Below are 21,013 nucleotides of genomic sequence, written 5' to 3' on the forward strand. Positions count from 1 at the left end.
ACATTCCACATTCCATACATACATATTTTAATGAAAATAAACACTTTGGGCTCAATACTCTCTGAAAGAAAAGAGAGGATCTGGTTACAGCAAAGCTTCAGAGAAGCTCGTGCATAAACACCGAAGGCATTCTATTTCCCGGTTTTGTTATCAAAGTCAGCAGGCTCCTAGGTGTTTGAGTTGGCTCTGTGCTGAATTGTTAATCTTCAGAATGTACCAGTGAGCAAGGCATGACAGCATTCCTCTTGAGATTATGTGTTTAAACTAACCAGCTGTGAACAACTGTTTTTCAGTCAGCTCATTTGAAACTGGACACTCCAAAACATGTGGATGGATAAAAGTGACTGGCTTTCACAGCACATTCTTGGCGGAAACAGGGCAACATGCTTCAAAGCCCAGCATTCTATTGATGTTTTTTGGGCTCAAGGAAAGAGAGTGAAGGCGGAAGAGCTGCCTCTGGGACTGGGCTGAGCGTGCTCAAACATCCATTCGGGCATCAATATGTATGTGATAATGTGTATTGTTGGAACCAGAGATATTTCCCCAGTCTCCTGGGGGCTGAAGGTGTTCAGAGTGAAATCGGGTCTATACCATTCTAGTGTTTGGACCATCATGACTATGGGAAAGTGTGGTCAAAGTGATACTTGTTTGTCTTTTGATTTTTCGCTTGGTGATGCTCTGGGCTAAGTCACACTTAGCTGTCCAATTGCTTTAACCATAGGGCATATTGTAAGCAGTATTGACACCACGCTTGGGAATTGTAAAACATGTCTTCAACATCTCATTGCAGCATCCTGAAAGCAATGGTAACCGAGGATGAAAACAAAGTCAGATGATCTGGCACAATGGTCCCGTGGTGTCCTGATTTTCCAATGTCCCCACATCCTGTTGCATGGCCTTTGCACAAATATCCATCATCAATGCACTGTAAAATATTTCCTAGGTCAGAAAAACAAGCACTGGGTTGAGGACCAACACCAGAGCAAAGAATCAGAGAGAAAACTTTTGCAAAAAGAAAGAAATGCGTTTTCACCTTCACAGTAGGATTTCCACATTCCCGTATCCCTGAATGTCCTGTCCCAATAACATGTTTGATTTAGAGTGTGCACGCAGGATTCTTCCAGTCTTTCGGCTGTTCATCTTCCATCATTGACAACGTGTAGCTCATTATTTTTCAAGTAGGCTTGGCATGCTGTTAAAATGTCAGCTGCCTTTCAATTACCCAGGGAACTAACAACAGGTCGGATGCAATTACCCTCACTTTTGCCTTTGTTAGTTAGCTGGGGGCTGCTGAAGTGTTCTTTTATAGCACATGGGCTAGATGGGCCTGCTTTTTGTGTGTGTGTGTGTGTGTGTATGCTCTTAAAATGCCATCTGCAATGTTGAACAGGTTAAAAAAAATGAACATGAGCGTACATATAAATGGGAGCAGGATTCATAAGTGAGGCATTAGTGACTTTGTGTCATGGATCATACGTGCCCCATGGCTGTTTCATGTAAAGAAGTTAGCCTCTGGGCACAACAGACCCAGGGGAGAATTCTATGTACTTTAGCCTTTTACTACTTTGCCATGTTTTCCAGCCCTCGCTAACATTGCCTCAAGGTCTGAGGAAGCTCCAGCTCCACCTTAACCTGGCCTTGTGCGCTTTTAACCCAAGGGCACCAATTCTATATGTACCAGAAACACAGCTTTGGAGACAGGCCACATTTTTGCAGGCCCCTTAATGACATCAAATGGAGCTTCTGAATGCTAATAACTCTGTTACTATGCTAATACGTGACTAGCATGGTAAGTACTGCTTTTAATTGCCATAAAGCGGATGGCATGGGTTTAAACAAATGTATTTTAAGAGGGGGCTGATTGAAATAAAAGGAAGTGGTGTTTACTCTAATTCCAAAAACATATTTATTAACTTAATTCTTCACGTAATATTTTGCAAACGCATTAATATTGATACAATATTTCATTCACAGCCATCTCATAAGCTTGTTCATTCAAGCATTTGATTTGATTTTTTACTTTTTTCCAGACTGTCCTGGAATTACACACATTTTATTCAGGTGTGGAATGTGGCAGCAGTTCATGAAAATCAAACATTAATGACTGTCTTTAAAACATACAAAAGGTCAGGGGATTGGGTCTGGATGGCGCTGGAATTGTTCACATTCCAACTACAGCTTTGAGAAATGCTGCTGTTGGACAAAATAGCATGAAACCAGTGCTTGCGTATTTATGTTTTACTCATTCTTTTATTCACTCTTTTACACTTATTTGCCATTCATAACTTGTATCTATTCTTGTTATCCATCACATTAAGTGCACTTAACATATACGCTATATGGCCTAACATTTGTGGACACCTCTTATAAGTGAGTTCTTACCATTTTGAAGTGCACTCACTGTTGATGATTGTGGACGAACAGTTTGCATAATCTCCACAAAAAAAAAAAAAAAAAAGCAATGAAAAAGCAGTGAAGCAGCAGTTGCATAGCTCCTCAGATTTAATAGCCAAGATTTCAGAGGATTTATTAAATGAGAAAATGTCTACCAGTTTGACCAAGTACTGTAAGGTCAATGTCAATAAATCTGATAACATAGACAATGCGTGGAAATAAATGGTATGTAACCATTTGGCAGGGTTGATGTATCTGAAATGCACCCTGAGCTCACAGCTGTGAGAACTGGTGAAGTAACCCTTCAGTGAAAGAAGTAAATTAGTCTGCAAACATGGCTCCAGAAATAAATATGAATGTATATTACCTTGATTCCCATTGGCATTATGGTGTCGTGTAGATTGCCTGGAAACCACCATGAATCCTCACAAGATGTGTGAGTTTGATGGGAAAATATGTATAAATATTTATAAATATTTCATATCCTGCTACCCAGGGCCATGCGGTGCATTCCAACACACAGCAAGCATCGCCGTCCCAAGTCCGAGGCTGAAATGCATTACTTTGAGAAAGATAAGCAGGGGGGAAGAGAGAGAGAGAGAGAGAGAGAGAGAGAGAGAGTAAATGCAGTCCAGAGACAACATATAACTTATCTGAAAAAGACAGATAAAAGGAGACAAGGTGCACAAGGTGCAAAGCAGGCTGGGAAAAAAAAAAAACATAATATCAAAGGACATATGCATACTTTAGTCCAAACTCAGGCTTAACAATCTGATTTAGTGGCCTGGCAGTCTGGATTAATAATTGCTTTCTGCTGCTGTGTAGATACCCTGAGGAACTGACATCATTATCTTTTGGTGTAAGAACACATTACTGCTTGTCCTATGCTTGAACACCTTTTTTCACAAAGAGTTGTAGATACAGTACTGCTTTCTGTGCAAATGTCAAAAAACACCCTTTATTGATTTTTAATTTCCAGTGAATATGGCCATTAAATTTATGGTGTATTTCTTCACCTTTCTGGAGATATCTGAAGAACATTAGATATGATAAAATAGTTGCCAAAGAGAGGAGAAAGTCAAAGTTAAATACACAGAGTTTCCAAATCTGTAGTTTTGTAGCAAACTTTAATTATATACAATGACATGGCAAAACTAAAAAAAAGTAGCCTTACCCCGAGGGATAGCTTGGGATTGCCCACACCTGTTTCAGTTGTTAAGTGTTATCTTGTGAATTAAGTTGAACACTAGCCAGCATGCTCTTGGTAAGGTGACATGAATTATCGGAGTTCAAATAAGGCGTGATTGTAGGCACCTGACAGATGGAAAATTCCATTTCCGAAGTTGTGCAGGCACTTAACATTCCTTGATCCCCAATGTAATGTTTATACCAAAGATATGTCATTGAAGGCATTACCACCCAGAGTGGACCGTGAGGTGCTTAGTGATTGTGAATTGTACATGTGAACCGACAAGCTCTTGCAGAAATCACATTTACATTCAATGTAAATTGGCCCTACATGAGCTCCCATGGGATATGGGAGTGTTATACCCACCAGAGTGCCTTTAACACCACAACACGGACACAGTGCTTTACCTGGACTAATGAGGCTAGTAAATGGATTCTAGAGGACTGACAACACATGGTATAATCCAATGAGTCATAGTAAGAATGGTTTCATGCTGATGATAACACCTCAAAACGTATACAAGTGTGGTCATTCCCAAGCTGTCCCCTGAGATAAGGTCACCATCCATTTACATACTGTTATCCCATCACTTTTGGCTTGTCAGAGTAGAAATTACAGACTCGCAACAACCTGTCTGACCCCCTGTCTGACAAGTGAACACCTGGGTCTGAAAGGATGTGGATCTGTCAAAAGTGATTAATTAAAAAACAAGAAAAAAAAGAGGAAGCATTAGTATATCAAACAGAGAAGCTGTAAGTTTTCATTTAGCTTTCCCCAGACTCAACATCAATATCTGAGTTTGGAAATGTGGAAAAATGTCCCCAGAGACAATGGTAGAAGTGGTAATAATACATGCGTATATATATTTATTTAATTGTCATTTTTACTCACGAATGTAATGCAGTGCATTTTTTGACATTTTTCTGTACTGTAGACTACAGCAGGTGTTTATCCTCTGTCCTCTCATGAACCAGAGACTCACCTGGACTCTCAGTCCTGAGGGAACAACACTGGCAGCGAAGCACAGACAGTGATGCTAGGAGGCAAACGTTTTAGCTTTCAACATTTGCCAAACATCAAACACTTCAGATATCCAGTTTAACACCAGTGGTTTAATGCTCAAAGATTACACATGATCACACTTACCCACATTTACTGTCCCATTAAAAATGTAGCCTATACAAAAGTATACACATCAAAATAATCCAACCTTTGGGACTAGAGCCAGTATTCACGGTAGGCAACATCCTACTTGTACATACTATGTTATTCACCTTATAAAACCTGAAAGGAAAGAATAGACAATACATTTCAGGAAAAAGTTTAGATCAGTGTTAATATTTCAGCATCTTATTTGGTGCAATGATTAATTAAATTAATGATTAATTAATTAAAGTTAAACATGAAAGTAAAAGAACAATCCAAATGGTCCATATTTACTTGAAATACACTACATAAACTTACATAGAAAGTTAATGCCCCCCCCCCCCCCCCCCCCCGACCCCTTTCTTTTTAGAAAGTTGCCATTCTGAAGATACAATATGTTGTTCCAGCAGTGAAGCTACACTGTTTAAAGCAAGAAAGGGCCTTATCTGAGATATATCACTTTTGTCCCATTATAATACATATGCAGTGTCGCCCTCTAGTGTTACTCTATCTGTTCCCAATCTCAGACCTCACTGAGCTGACCGTCCCACTAGATGTGCCATTTCGGAAATGTCCTTACGAAGTCATCTAGTGTGTCAGTTTGCACTTTTCTAATGCCTCTCAGGCTTTTACACTTGGACATTGTTCCTGCTTCTAACCTGTTCACTTACTGTCTAATAAATCCCACCCCTGACAGGTGTCACTGTAATGAGATTATTCATTTCAGCTGTTTTCCGGTTGTGGCTACAAATGAACAACCAATAATGTCTCCATTAAAAGTAAGTTTATGAAAAACAGTGGAATTTGTAGCAAACTCACTGATATAACTCATGATTTCCAGCAGGACGCAACTAAATTTTAGTATTCGGGTCACTTTTGCTTCCCCGTCTGCAAACACAAAGCCACATGACTGTCACTTCACTGGGAAATGATTTTACAGCTATAGGGTGCCACCATAGCACCAAACTTGATATTCACGCAATGGAATCACATAATAAAGTCTATTTTCTTGCATGGAATTCTAGATGCTTTATATGTATGAGAGTCAGCTTAATGCAAGCGTACCCCCACCCACCCCACACTCACTCACTCTGTCTCGCTTTCTGTCTCGCTCTCTTTTACACACACACACACACACACACACACACACACACACACAAACACCCGTACAAACGCGTGAATGCTAATTCCAAATCTTTGCAAGATATTTTAAAAAACAAAATTCATGAGTACTCATTATAGATATATAGCCAGACAGACAGACAATTAAGGTAGCAGGTCCATTTTTATGACGTGTGAATTCCACCTTAATTAAACAGTCTCCTTTATTTAAATTCCTATCAAGTCTTTGTCAGATTGATTGGATTGCTGCTCAATTCCACCTTAAATACTGGGCTTAACTGCCACTGAAATGATGCGCTTAACAGACAACTGCCACTTGCCAAAACATCCTCATCAATACAAAACACACCCAAATCTTGTTGTAAGCACAATTTAAAGTGTTGACTTTGCTATTTCTCTCTTTAGAAAATAATAAAAAACAATATGGGCTTCACTATTTTTGTCTTTGGAAAATAAAAGTAAATGGAGGTTACTGCCATAGTCTACGGCTGGAAAATAGCTGATCCCTGCATGTTAATTATCTTTGCAACGAGTCCCCTGGTAGCAGGGCTTTTTGTCTCATATGGGCCATGTTCACATGCATATTGCAAATTAGCTGACGAGCAGCGCATTAATTAAGCCCATATGTTTCCCTTCATAATTCCACTTTTCTCCTTACAGTGCATTTACAGTGTCAAGACAACACGGCTATGTTGCAGAAATGGGCCTATTTAAAATGCTTTATATCAGATGAAACTCAGGGTGACTCTCTTTTTCTTCCCTTCCTTCTCTCTTCAAGCGTAGCCCTAATTGTTGTCTGAGAAGCTAAGACATAAATCACATGCATCACAATTTACTTTGAACCTGGAGGATGGCTATAGCAATAGAACAATACAGTCGTACCACAATGCATTTCCACACAAACCTAGACCCTATATCACATCATAAGGCACACCATTTGAAGATTGCACAGGTTTGTTTAGCATTTTACTACAGCTGAGGGCACAGGTTTACATACAACTAGGCTAAAGACATTCAAACTCAATTTTTCACAGCTCCACACATTGCATGTCATTCATTCATTCATTCATTATATGTAACCGCCAATTCAGGGTCAAAAGCCTACCTGGAATCATTGGGCGCAAGGTGGGGATATACCCTGGAGGGGGCACCAGTCCTTCACAGGGCAACACACACAGTCACACATTCACTCACACACTCACACCTACGGACACTTTCTGAGTTGCCAATCCACCTACCAGCGTGTGTTTTTCGACTGTGGGAGGAAACCGGAACACCCGGAGGAAACCCACGCGGACATGGGGAGAACACTGCATTGCATGCCACCGTATGTTAATTTTGGCAAGTCAATATGGACATTGACTTCCATTACATTTTAAAACCAGTTAAACATTTCTGTTTTAATTCACCAGATACAATTTTTGGTACGACTTTCATGTTTGTTGTCTCTAAATAATCTGAGATATTTAACATGCAGGGGAGAAGGACGTGGAGTTATGTGTAGAGAATTTCTTTATTAAACAGATTCAACTGAACACAAACACTAGAAAAAATAACTAGACAAAATTGTAACTAAATAAGAAACTAATCTAGCACATCAAAGTAAAACAAATAAGCCAATGTTGGACTGAGTAAAAACATGAACAAGAAGTAACAAAGACAGAGACAGAATTAATAACTAACACATGACATTTACACAGAAATAAATACAGAAACTAGAGCACTAAACAAATCACAAACACAAATCAAATACACAGAGACACAGGGAATGTAAGGCCACCAGGGATATGAACAGACCTGAATGGTGGACAAACACAGAGGTGAATAACAAGGAATTTATTCCATTAGTGAACGCAAAACACCTGAGATGTAACAAGACACGTGATGGGGAGAAGCTACCAAAGGGTGTGAGGATTCTAAACAAAGAAAACAAAACAAGACAGAGAACAAACTGGGCACAGAAACAAAAACCAAACAAGGAGAGAAGGGCATGCACCTGCCAGTATTTTTAAGACATTAATGTAATGAACTAGAAGCTGCAATAGACAACTGTTGCAACCTCAGAAAGGAAATCCTTAGAAGCAATCTAAGGAATTCATCTGGTTTCATTCTATTTAATAAAGAAATTCAGATGTTTTTCCTTGTTATTTGCTGCTCTCCTGTCTGTCTGCATGCTCAAAACTGGTCTAAGATGTTTATGAATCCCCAATGTCTGTAAATGAGTAAAAGTAAGACAAACAGTCTCGGTCCGCTATGCTAGACTTGAGTTTTTTTGACAACAGAGGGATCTCCAAATGTTGAAAAGCACAAACCAAAATGAGGATATTGCTCTATTCCTGCTACATAAGTGGGTAATACTGACTTATATTTGCTGTTTTGGATCACAAGGTCTCCAAACTCAGGAGATGGCTAACTGAGTTAGCAAAAGTGCTACAAAACTAAACAACTCGAGTTACAAATGAGTCTCTGTGGTAATTCAAATAGTGAATAAAAATGTATAAGTAAAAAAAAAAAAAAACATTTTCCCCCCTCAAACACACCGTTCAATCTTTAAAGACTAGGCTTCTGAATGTAAACAACCAGAGAGAACTGTGTTTCCCCACAGTCCATATTACAATACCATATTCTGTTTTATCCCTTTTTGTTTATGTTTTTTTTTACTACTTCTTTTTAAATACTCATTCTGCTTCCCTTTAGGCTTGGTTTAATTATTTGTATTCTGTTATCAAGTTTTGACATTTATACATTTATAATGTATTTTCTACTGTTTCTTTGACTTGTAGAGTGCCCTGAAAGACAATTATAAATACAATTATATTTTTATTATTATTATTGTTGTTGTTGTTATAGATTTTCCCTATAGAACAGATAACCAAGAGTTGATTAAATGGAGGAGAATCTGTGTTGTGTTGTTTGATCTTTGTGGTATTTTGACCAAAGCATTTCATTTCATTAAGACTCCATTGAACCATGTTAACTTGTGGAAAAAATGGGTGTAAAATGTCCTCATTAATATGGATGACCTGTAGCTATAACAGCCTCTGCTGCTCTGAGAAGGCTTTACAAATGATTTTGAATCTGTGCCCATGGAGTCAAAAGAGCAGCGGTGAGGTCGGGCAATAATGTTGGACAAGAGCCTGGATCACAATTAACCTTCGAATTCATCTTTCAAGTTTTCAGTGAAGTTAAGGTCAGGGATCTGTGCAGATTCTCTACACCCTACACATCAACAATGTTTTCATGATCCTCACATGCCACACAGGGGCACAATCGTGATGGAACTAGAAAGGGTCATTCTCAAAATACAGTTACAGCGTTGAAAGCAAGAGAGACCTCAGACCATTATTTATCCTTTACCAGACTTGACTGTTGGTATTATGCATTCTGGTCATTCGAAAGAAAGTGCATTGTACAGAAATATCTGGACTCTGATTTCTGGTGTTGAAAGGGTGAAATTTATTTTATATTTAATATCAGCGATGGTGAAATCCAGGGAATAATAAATCTGTGTACTATTTTGTCTTACAGCAGAGTCTGTCTATGAGTGCATCTATCTCCTTAAAGAAAATCTATGAGGTTTCCCTGCAGTAAATTTAATAGTGATATGATGTGTGTGTGTGTTCATAACTCATTGTGTGTGTGTGTATTTATTATTAGAAAGAGCCCTAGTATATTTAGAGTTCTCCTTGCATCTTTTGTGTGACCTTCTAATGAATGTGTGAGAGAAAAGCATAAAAACATAATTTAGGGAAGGACCTTATTGTTATTTTTATCCAGAGGTTATCAGTCTTTTTTTTATATACATGTCCCTATACACACACTCCTCTCAGACACAGTGCATGACCCAACTGCCCTCTGATAACACATACAAACACACGCCCTTTACACACCAACCCAACCCAGCTTGAAGGTGGGAGAGATGTGAAGGAGTCTGATGGAAGGTAAATGAAAAAGCAAAGGCGTCAAGAAGGGGAGAAGGATGGATAGTGACATCACATACAGACAAATCCCAATCGTCATATAAAGGCAGTGCCAGGAAGAGAGAGAGAGAGAGAGAGAGAGAGAGAGAGAGAGAGAGAGAGAGAGAGAGAGAGAGAGAGAATAAATGATGAGAGCTTGAGCGAGAGAGAGTCAAGTGAGACTTAGAGATGGAGTGAGTATAACTCCTCAAGGGAACAAGAAAGAGAGAAGGAGAGCAGAAGGGAGAGGTAGAGCATAAAGAAGAGATACTGCAGGAGAGAGAACAATAAAGAGAGGAGAGGAGGAAGACATAGAAAGAGAGGAAAGAGAAAAAGGGGAAGAGAAAGGGAGAAAGGTTAAGTAAAAGAGAGATAGAGAGTGGGCTGTGGACTGGCTGAAATGTCACTAACGGCCGAGTCATAAATCACCCAGCACCGGGATGTGTTTACTTATTACAGTGAAGTTCATCTCTGTCATCCACACCCCTATTTACTCCTCCACACAAGAGAAAGCGGCTGATTTTATCCCACCACTGCCTCAGCCAAGATAACAAAAGAAACAATGGGGGGGGGGGGGGGGGCAGTGTTTCCACTTTCCTTAGAACAACACTCATCGCTAACTTAAAGAAAAGATTGGAGCTCTGGCTGATGACTCTGTTAGACTTCTTTGTGGGAGCACTGCTATTGTTCTGTGCTGATCAAAGCATTGTGCTTAATTTGATTCAATGAAAAAAAAGGTGAAATCATTGATCTTAGGCTTGTGATGACATTGAACAAAAAAACAAAGAGGTTACTTTCATTCAAATGAGCATTTAATTTCCAAATTAATTTTATTTCATTACTTTGTAGCAGTAGCAGCAGTCTGTCACAGTAAGCTGCCACAGTAAGCTATTCTTGGCCATGCACACCTTAGATCATCTAAATAGAACTGCATGATATGAAAATTGAAGCTCTAGGGCAGTCACACTTGAGCCTAACTTTACCATGCTCAGTATCATGTCTTGGATAGGAGATGTCTTTCAGCCATCAGATTTTTAGTGAAGTAAGGTGCTGATGCTGAATCATAGATAGCGCTTTTCCACCAATAAGGAACCTGAATGGTTCCAAGTGGCGAAATATATTTGGAGCCGTTTGGTGTGTTTCCCCCGATATAAACTGGTTTGTGAATCAGAAAAGTTCGTTCCCCACTGAAACCAAACAAGAATTGATTTTTCCGTGGATGTGTTTGAGGTTCAGTAACTCAGGAAAGAGCTCAGAGGCTCAAATAAAACGTTACTGCCCAGTGGAGCTGGACGGTTAATTTACAACGTTTCATATAAATAAATAATAGGAAATAAAACAGGAACCCACTCCGTTTGTGTGTGTTTCTAGGGCTGTGCTTGGCGTGACACCATGCACACAGGTCAGAGCCACTGTTCTTGGTTACATTTCTCCGCTGTTCAAAAGCTCAGGAGGACAGCTCGGAACTCGGCAATATTTACACACATATTATATCTCACTCTGATCTGACTCCATGGTAAAGAAAAAATAAATAATGACCCTGTCATGTCTCTGACTGTTTATCTGTGGCTCTGGTGCTGTTTTCAGCCACAGCGACGCCCCCCGCTGATGACGTATTCCTGGTTCCCCTCTAAACTTGTAGAAACTTGGGCTGGTTCATCAGAAAGGACCAAGTTTCTAAGAATCAGGAATGGAACCAGTTCAAGAACCAGAGTTATTTTGGTGGAAAAGCGCTAAAACACCACTCCACCGAACTCATCACAAACCGGTACTAGACAGAGCTCCGTTACTCAAAACAGTGGAGTTATAAGTCTCCACAGCCTAATACTGAGGCACTTTTAACCCTTCTAGCCAATGCTTATCCCTGGACATGGTGAACTTAGTGCATGTGCGACTGCTCCAAAGCATCCCATTCTATTAACATATGCTTTTTAACAGAGCTTATACAAAAAAGGAGCAAAACTGCCTTTATCCAACAGATAAATCAAAGCAGTGAAGACCACATCTTAATACATGCCTCAAAATGGTACAGACTACTTAAAATGTTAAAACGTTGCTATTTAAAATTTAAAGGCCATTTTTATGTGGAGGAAACATGAAGCAGAAAGCAGGCATTTAAGTGCACTTACGCAATTCACTTTTCCCATGGTCCCTGTAACCACTTTGACACGTAACAAAGGCACATTTACCTCAGCAACACCCCACTCAATCTCAGCAGGCCTGAAAAAAATATGCAGCATTTAAGCAGAGAGACGCTGTGGGGGTCAGTGAGTCTGACGGATGAACAGATTCCAATGATGTGTTGATTTATTCAAGATCAAAGGACAGTATACATTCCTTATAATTAGCAAATGCACATTTTATGAATGTAATGTGCTCACATAGGTGTTTAACTGCAAACACAGTATTTGTGTAATCGCTATAGAAAAGCATTACCAACAGAATTGGACTTTCTGTAGCAGCATGTGAGCCTAAGGTTGCTAAAGCCCAATGCCAACTGACAAGTAAGCTTTTAGATTGCTGGGATGAGCTGGAGAGTCATTTGTTATACAGAACCTTATCTCAATAATCCTGAATGGCATCAAAACCTAATGGAAATGTTCCAACATCTAATGCAATACATTCCCAGAAGAGTAGAAGCTATGACTGAAGTAAACAAGGACAAACTTCTTATTAATACCTTTGATTCCAAAAGAAATGTTGGATGAAACTGAACTGTGTTATGACAGTAACTAAGAACATTTCAGTCAGTTTAATGCAAAATATAAGGCAATACCATTCAGGAATATAGAGTGAAGAGATGGGAGAGTACAGAAGACCTATTGCAAGCTTAAAATGCATAGTGCATTAATTGAGAGACAATATGTTGGGGTAGAAAGATGAGTGGGTAAACTCTGGGAATTTAGAAAAGAATCTGTGATCCTAATTCCCTTAAAGGTTTGCTTAATTGACACAAGCAAAATAAAAATAAATAAATAAATAAAATCCAACTGACTATATATATATATATATATATATATATATATATATATATATATATATATATATATATATATATATATATATATATATATATATACTGTTGTTTGCAACACACTCCAAAATCTTTGGGACAGAAATATGCTTAGCATTGTGTAATGTCACTGTGTAATTAATCATTTGGGAACTGAGGGTGCTATTTGCTAAAATTTTGCATGTGGAATTTTTGTCCATTCAGGATTTATACAAGACTGGTAAGCCGTGTGTGGTCACCATAGCCTGATTCTCGACTTCATGAAGTGACATAAGGAGACAGATCAGGACTGTGCAGAGGCCAGTCAAACACACATACTGTGTTTCTACAAAGCCATTGTTGTAGCACACAGAGAATGAGGCATGGCATGTTATTACTGAAAGAACCATGTCTTCATGGTAGCATATGACTCTCTAAAAACCCAAAGTTTGCCTCCACATTAAAGGTTACACAAGGTAGTATTTTTGCCATAGAATTACTGCCTTAAACTAAGTAATGCTCCACTGACTTGTAATAGGGGAAATAAGACCCTCTGTCATTGCTACTCCAGGCTCAACATGTAAATTTTGAAGGGCCATTTACCAAACACAATCAAATTCTTCAGTACAACGAGAACACATAATTGTGCAAGAGGATAAACAATAACAGATCCTAGTTTTTATTGTATTTTACAAACTGTCCCAGCTTGTCTGGAAATGGGATTTGTATAGTCATAGTTAATTGGGGTAAATACATGATGGTCCTGATCAGCTCTGACTTTGGCCTCAAAATGGAACCGAGCTTGACACTTTATGTTCTACAATTACATTTCATTATATTACATATTATTCATAGCAAAAACACTAATTAAATATACATCTCTGATTCAAGCAAATCAAAAGTAATTTGTATTCAACTTCAGAGTGAAACAACATACAAGTGCAGTTACTGCTTTTAAAAAGCCTGTAGTAGAGGTCAGGCAAAAGGATTTAAGTGTTAGGAGGCAAGACAAGTGGAAATGGAAGACATTTAGTATTGAATATTTAAAATATTGAGTGAAAAGGTTTGACTGAGGTAAATGTGTAGAGCAGCATTTTCAGACTTGGGGCTGCAGAGTATGTTTCTCAAATTAACAAGCATTAATACCCTTCATGTCAAGAATGTCCACATGCATTTGACCACAAAGTGTAGCATGTGTGCTTGCAAAATACAAGTCCAGTTAATCTACATATTTTGCTTCCACTGAACTGTAAACTGTAATATGATTACGAGAGCTACGTAGCATTACACTATAATAGGAATAAGTCGTTTCATTACTGTAATGTATTACTTTGTAATGCATTGTACTCAATGCATCTTTTATATTCTGTGCCAAGGGCGATGTACCAGACTAGAATGAGAAGATCAGTTCAGAGTGGAGGGATATGCAGTAGTCCCATGTCTCCTTCTGTTGCTGAGTAAACAGCACTTAAAAGGGCCTTCAAACATAAATCATCTTCTTCTTCCTCTTCTTCTGATGCACTCAGAGCAGCCAGGCCCACCAGAGAGCCGTATCTGAGACCACAGAGGCTTGTGAAACATACTAATGCAAAGAGGCGCTAAGATGGTGGCATCTCAATACAATTATGTACACTTAAGTACCTAAATACTATACATTAAACAGTTACAGGGTGCCACGGTGTGTCACAGTCACACAGCTCCAGGGACCTGGAGGTTGTGGGTTCAAGTCCCGCTCCAGGTGACTCTCTGTGAGGAGTTTCCTCCGGGTGCGTGTCAGCATGGGTTTCCTCTGGGTGTTCCAGTTTCTTCTCACGGTCCAAAAACACACATTCGTAAGTGGACTGGCGACTCCAAAGTGTTTATAGGTGTGAGTGAATAAGTGTGTTGCCCTGTGAAGGACTGGCGCCCCCTCCAGGGTGTATTCCCACCTTGTGCCCAATGATTCCAGGCTCTGGACCCACCGTGACCCTGAAATGGATAAGGGTTACAGATACTGAACGAATGAATGAATGAATAAACAGTTACACGTGTGTAAGGTTCTTTCACTTTCAGTGGGATAGAACTGGTGTATTGACTTTGAATTTAAAGCTGAAGTTGATCATCACAGAGCACCTGCCACACTGGCTGGACAAGGATAATCTACTGACCAAGCAAAGTATTTAGCACATAAATATAGTGCTTTGAAACTGACCAGTGTAGTATCAGCCAAGACATAGAGTTCGTCTCGCTGGAACTCAAAAACATCTGCACAGAGAATTCACACACAAACCTGACATTTACCAAGGATTTTCAAACTATATCCAGGCCCAACTTATACAGCTACATTTGGAAACTGGACATGACTGGAACCTGATGATATGTGACTTAGTACAGCACCCACTCCTCCCTGATTAGCTATTAACCTGCTGCTGTGCTATAGTTCCTCATGCTACTGCTGTTGCTACAGATATTCTTACCATGTTTGGAGGAGCTTAACCGTGAGCTTGATTAAACTCAGATTAAAGCCTGTTGCGGCATGAAACCTCACCCAAACGCAGTTCAAAACTGAATATTATGCTGGGTAATGCCATGCTTAAGTTAAAAAGGATATATGTATACTGTCTGGTTCAATAGCTATGATACAGGAGCAAATGTGGAATATTCATGTTCATAAATAACCAGTAAGTGAATCAAGATAAAGCCTTTGATTGACACATTCAGATTTCAGTCTGTTTCGACTATCTAATCTCTGCCTGAACTTTATTATTGATCTTTAGCTGCACATGCATACATTGGAACCAATAATGTGTACTAAATCTCTACTTATAAGTATTTTAAATTATATATAAGTTGAAGTATATATAATATATACTGAGTGTACTATACGTGTGCTATTTTGACCACCCTTTTAATACAATTTAAATGCATTTTTATGGTTAGTAGGATAAGTCATATATCATAAACTTTGCATGTACAAGTATTGTAACTGGTAATACCATATGTTGTTATGTTAGTAGTGACTATTTTGACGTGATCTGTTCTTTTGTATTAGTGAGATTTAATTTTATTTTAAATATTATAAGTAATTTTCACACTTACCTCAATTATATAAAAAGAGTGGTAATAATAACACATGACTACAATACTTAGCATATTTTACATGTAACTTAATATTATTTAAATTACATATTAGTAGTGAGTTTAGAAAAAATAGTGCCTTACACTTTAGTACAAATTAGTGGTTTTAAAATAACATACTGGGTGGCACGGTGGTGCAGCCACACAGCTCCAGGAGGTTGTGGGTTCGATTCCCGTTCCAGGTGACTGTTTCTGAGGAGTTGGTGTGTTCTCCCTGTGTCCGCGTGGGTTTCCTCCGGGTGCTCCGGTTTCCTCCCACAGTCCAAAAACACACGTTGGTAGGTGAATTGGTGACTCAAAAGTGACCGTAGGTGTGAGTGTGTGAGTGAATGAGAAGGACTGGCGCCCCCTCCAGGGTGTATTCCCGCCTTGCGACCAATGATTCAAAGTAGACTCTGGACCCACCGTGACCCTGAACTCGATAAGCGGTTACAGATAATGGATGGATGGAGGGAAAATAACATACTTTAAGTATCGTTTTTTGTCCCCACCATAAAGGACAGTGGGACCACAAGGAAGGTTGATTTGATCTGTGTGAAATTTGCATTCACCATGTAAATGAATCTTACACAACTTTTTGAATAAATTCACTTTATTTAAATAATATTTTCTTCACAACCCACAATAACCAAGACATTTTGTCTCCCAAAAAGCAACACCTTTTAGCTCTCTTTATTTAGTTCCCCTGCCAAGAGGCAGGGGGTGTTGTGGTAAGCTGATCTGCCAGACCGGAACTCTCGGCTGAGGGGACGAAGGATAGTAAGGTGTGGGATTATTACAATCGAAAATCATTCTGTGTAATCAAACATGGCTGAATAACAGATGTTTTTGCTTGTGGACCTTTCAAGTCACAGTCAAAGTGCTCTGCAGTCAGAACATGTCGTTCAAATAACGGAAAACTTAATAACGGGACACAATAGACCACAAACCACTTCAGTGGATATAATTAAAGTGAAGCAACACTCATTTTTTAATGCAGTCATGCCTATCAAATTGGCCCCACTTTTTTCACCAGAGCAGAAAAAAAACCTATGGTGAGAAAACAGAGTGGTCAGCGATTTTTCTTTATGATGTGGTTATATTTTGAAACTGAAGGAAGTGGAGCTTAATTTGGCTTGTGGAGTTATCACTACACAAACACACATTTACATAACAGCTAATACATATTCTTCATACATTTTGCCTTGTTTTATTATCTTTTGCTGCATCCCAACAGTAGAGGGCAGAGGAGTCCTGTGAGTAACCAAGTGGTCGGTTGAGGGCCTGCTTCTCCCCCTCTCTCTCCTCTTTCTCACTAGTTTTATAATGGTGTTGCAGAGTTACATAAGAGTACAGAATGTGTCCTCAGCATCTCCTCAAGAAATTATGAGCCAGATCTCCGTCTCCAAATCCCAACCACCCCTACCCATGCAGTTTTCCCCCCTTCTTTTTTTTTTATCTCTTAATACACCATGCTTCATCGGCAGCCATGTTTCTCTTTTCTACTTTGAGATAGAGCAATCTGGCTTTGATCACTGACCTAATTAATGGAGTCATTGATGAATGTAAATAACAGATTAGCTATGCAAATGATGGTGTTGGAAAAAACCCTGCCCTCATTTGGAACTTCTGAGGCACTGGAAAAATTACAAATGCATGAGACAAGATCTTGCGAGCGATGTGTTTAAAAAAGAAAAAGCAGGTCGAGGGGGGAGGGGTAGGGTTGGGGCAGGGACCACGAACTCCAGCTTGTGATGTGGGGTGAAAATAATGAAATAAAATAGTAATAAAAAAAAAAGAGGGGCTTATAAAAAGTAATCTCTCTAAAGGACTTGATTTTTTCCAGCAAGTCTGTGCCCTTTGCTAATAGGGATCAGCCACAGCCCCATCCACCGCCTCTGTCCCTTTCTGCACTGGAGAGTATGCGGATTAAACCCGGGAAAGGAAGCCCAACTGGACACAGGCTCACTGGGCCATAGAAGAGAGAGAGAGAGAGAGAGAGAGAGAGAGAGAGAGAGAGAGAGAGAGAGAGAGAGAGAGAGAAAATGAGAATGACCAGTCGTTATTTCAACCTATCTCATCGTCTACTTAAGCCCTTCTTTTCTTTGCTCATTACAGTTGGGTACCTTCCACATCCATGCTTGGGATATTCCTGTTGGAGTGAATGCTGGAGAAAGTTTAGGACAGTTGTCTCTCTCTCTCTCTCTCTCTGCAGATGGAAGTGGTGGGTGTGTAGCGGATGACTACTTCAGCAGTAGGCACTCTTGTCATACACTGTCTGTGATCATTTTCTTTAATTGCCTGTTTCAAAGGGAGTATTATAAGTTATCCTAAGGACAGTAACTCAAGAGTGTCTTATTAAAATATGCACCCACATACAGGGCTAAAATACACACATGCACACACACCCACACAAACACACACGCATGCGCACACACATACACACACATCTTTTAAAAGCAGTTTTAAAATGATGACCTTGACTATAATTAACCAGAACATAGCACACAGCTGAATTCTACATCACTGAACTTTCAGCTTGCCATCACAAAAGAGCCTAACCTGAAAGGCATAATCTATCCTATGTATAATATAGCAACAACAGAATTAGCATTTTACAATTGCAAACCAACTGTTTGATAAACCTATTGTGTTTATCAAATAAAAACATTTATACAACTACACAATCAGTTAGCCAGTGCTTTACATCCTTCACTAACCCCTAACAGCATAAGACCGTATATGGCATATAAAATGGCTGATGTTCTAAGACTTTTAATTTCAGAAGTGTAGCTATCACATGGATTATTCATTCATTTATTATCTGTAACTGCTGGTGGGTCCAGAGCCTGGAATCATTGGGCGCAAGGCAGGAATACAACTTGGAGGGGGCACCAGTCCTTCACAGGGCAACACAGACACATTCACTCACACCTACGGACACTGTGGGAATAAACCGGAGCACCCGGGGGAAACCCACGCGGACACAGGGAGAACACACCAACTCCTCACAGTCACCCAGAGCGGGAATCGAACCCACAACCTGTGTAACTGCGACACTACATGCTGCGCCACCGTGCCGCCCACATGGATTATGCACTTCTGCTATGCACAAATTGGAAAACAAGTCAAAACATCCAAGTTAATAAATGCTTTTTCTTTTATAAAGTAGTGGACCATGAGTATTTGAGCAAGGCCAAATATAACACCACTATATAACAAAAACAGGATAAAGCAATCTAAGCTGTTCCAGAAATGGAACACAAATACCATGGTTATATGTCTACAATGAGATATTTGGGAAAGTCTTTCCTACCTTCAAGATATGTCATCAGAAGTAGGGGTTTTGTTTAAGGAGCAATTTAGAATATATTAACTGTACTCCATCATAAACTGACCAGGGTGTGTCATCAAAGATTAAAGAAACATGCAAAGTTGAAGCACTGGCATGTGTGACAGCAGTGCTGCAGCCAGTATATTCTTCAGGTGAAGAAGTCCATTCCCGAGCTATTGGTATTTCAGCCTGGGATCCGACTCTCTGTCCAATCATAGTGAAGGCTAAAGGCCCCTGGTTGCCAGGTATGATACACAGTAGGCACAAACACAACAAGACTGAACATAGGAAGATAGTAAAAGTGGACAACATTACATTCTACTGGACCTAAAATTCCTCACCATCCTTCTAAAAACCCCCATGACCAGAGACAAAGTAAAATGAGGGGAAATGCATTTGAAAGATGGTGATAGCTTAAAACCTTGCAAGACTATATGAAAGACTGCAAGTTGGCTAATTTCCTTCTGAATAGGTAGCTGAGTCATTTTCAGAAAAAAAAAAAAAAACTTCAAAAGTATAGTCTTGTATATATGAATTAATGGTATTAACTCCATTATTTGTTTCTTTGTTTAAAAAAAAAAAAAAATTAAGGAATAAGGGTCATGTTTCAGCCTCACATGATCACCTATTTAAGGTGGAATGGAAAATTCAAGTAATAAGTTGGTGAAAATGTCAATATTAAATTTGCAAACTGACCCATTTAAGGTGGCACTACATGTTTCAATACAAAATTTTTAAATAAGAAGCAAACATCTGCATCCTCAAATGAATGACATTTATGATGGAAAGGAAAAATCTATAAGGATCTATAACATCTATAAGAAGCTATAACATCAGCCTAATCTAGTGCCAACATTTCAGGTTGAAATGAACAGTAAAACTGTGTAAGTACAGTAAAAACATCTCTTTCAGCTTTTGCCTTTCGTTAGCATAGGTCTTTAAGTGAAATGATATATACTTGGTTTGTGAGCTTTAAATGAACAAAGTGCAGAATAAGAATTGTGTTTCAAAAGCTAGTGCAATCTCCAGGCTTGTTGCCTATTTACAGTAGAATGGAAAATCTATATAAGAAGCTGGTGAATAATGCCAATAACAGCCTCAAATCTAATCCATTAAATGTGGAACAGAACGTTGAATGTGAAAATTGTTAATAAGAATCTGCCTCTTAAAATGACATTAATAGTGGAAGGGAAAAAATCGATAAGGGAGATATGAAGCTTTGTCTACTGGCAACATTTAATGTGGAAAAGGAAGGTCAAATATGAAGCTGGTAAATGCATCCAAAATGGTGGCTGCTCATTTATTTTTTGGCTATTTGTTCACACAGATATATGTTTTACTGAAACAGTGTACTTTTTAAACAGTACTTTTCTGTTTAAATGGATTATGGAAAGTCGTCTTAGCTATTAAAGGGGCAATATGTAATATATTTACTGTACTTGTTAAGAAAATGTCCAGGGTGTGTGGTCATAAACTAAGGTAAAGTTGAAGTACTGGAATTTTTGCCTGAAATCGTGCCCCCTGTCCAATCACACTACAGCCCCGACACACAGGGTTGCCAGGTCCACAAACATAACGTCTTGCAGCCATGAAGTGACCAATTGAACAGAGATGTTTAGGGTGGAAATGGGTATTCAAGTAAGAGCTGGAAAATTAGTCTAAAATGGACACATTAAAGGTGGGACATTCATTCATTCATTCATTGTCTGTAGCCTTAAATAGCTAAATATTTAGTGACATGATGCACAATTGGTTTGTGTGTTTGAAATGGAATAAAAAGG

Source organism: Hoplias malabaricus, chromosome 11, assembly GCF_029633855.1.
Source record: "Hoplias malabaricus isolate fHopMal1 chromosome 11, fHopMal1.hap1, whole genome shotgun sequence".
In the NCBI taxonomy this organism is placed as follows: domain Eukaryota; kingdom Metazoa; phylum Chordata; class Actinopteri; order Characiformes; family Erythrinidae; genus Hoplias; species Hoplias malabaricus.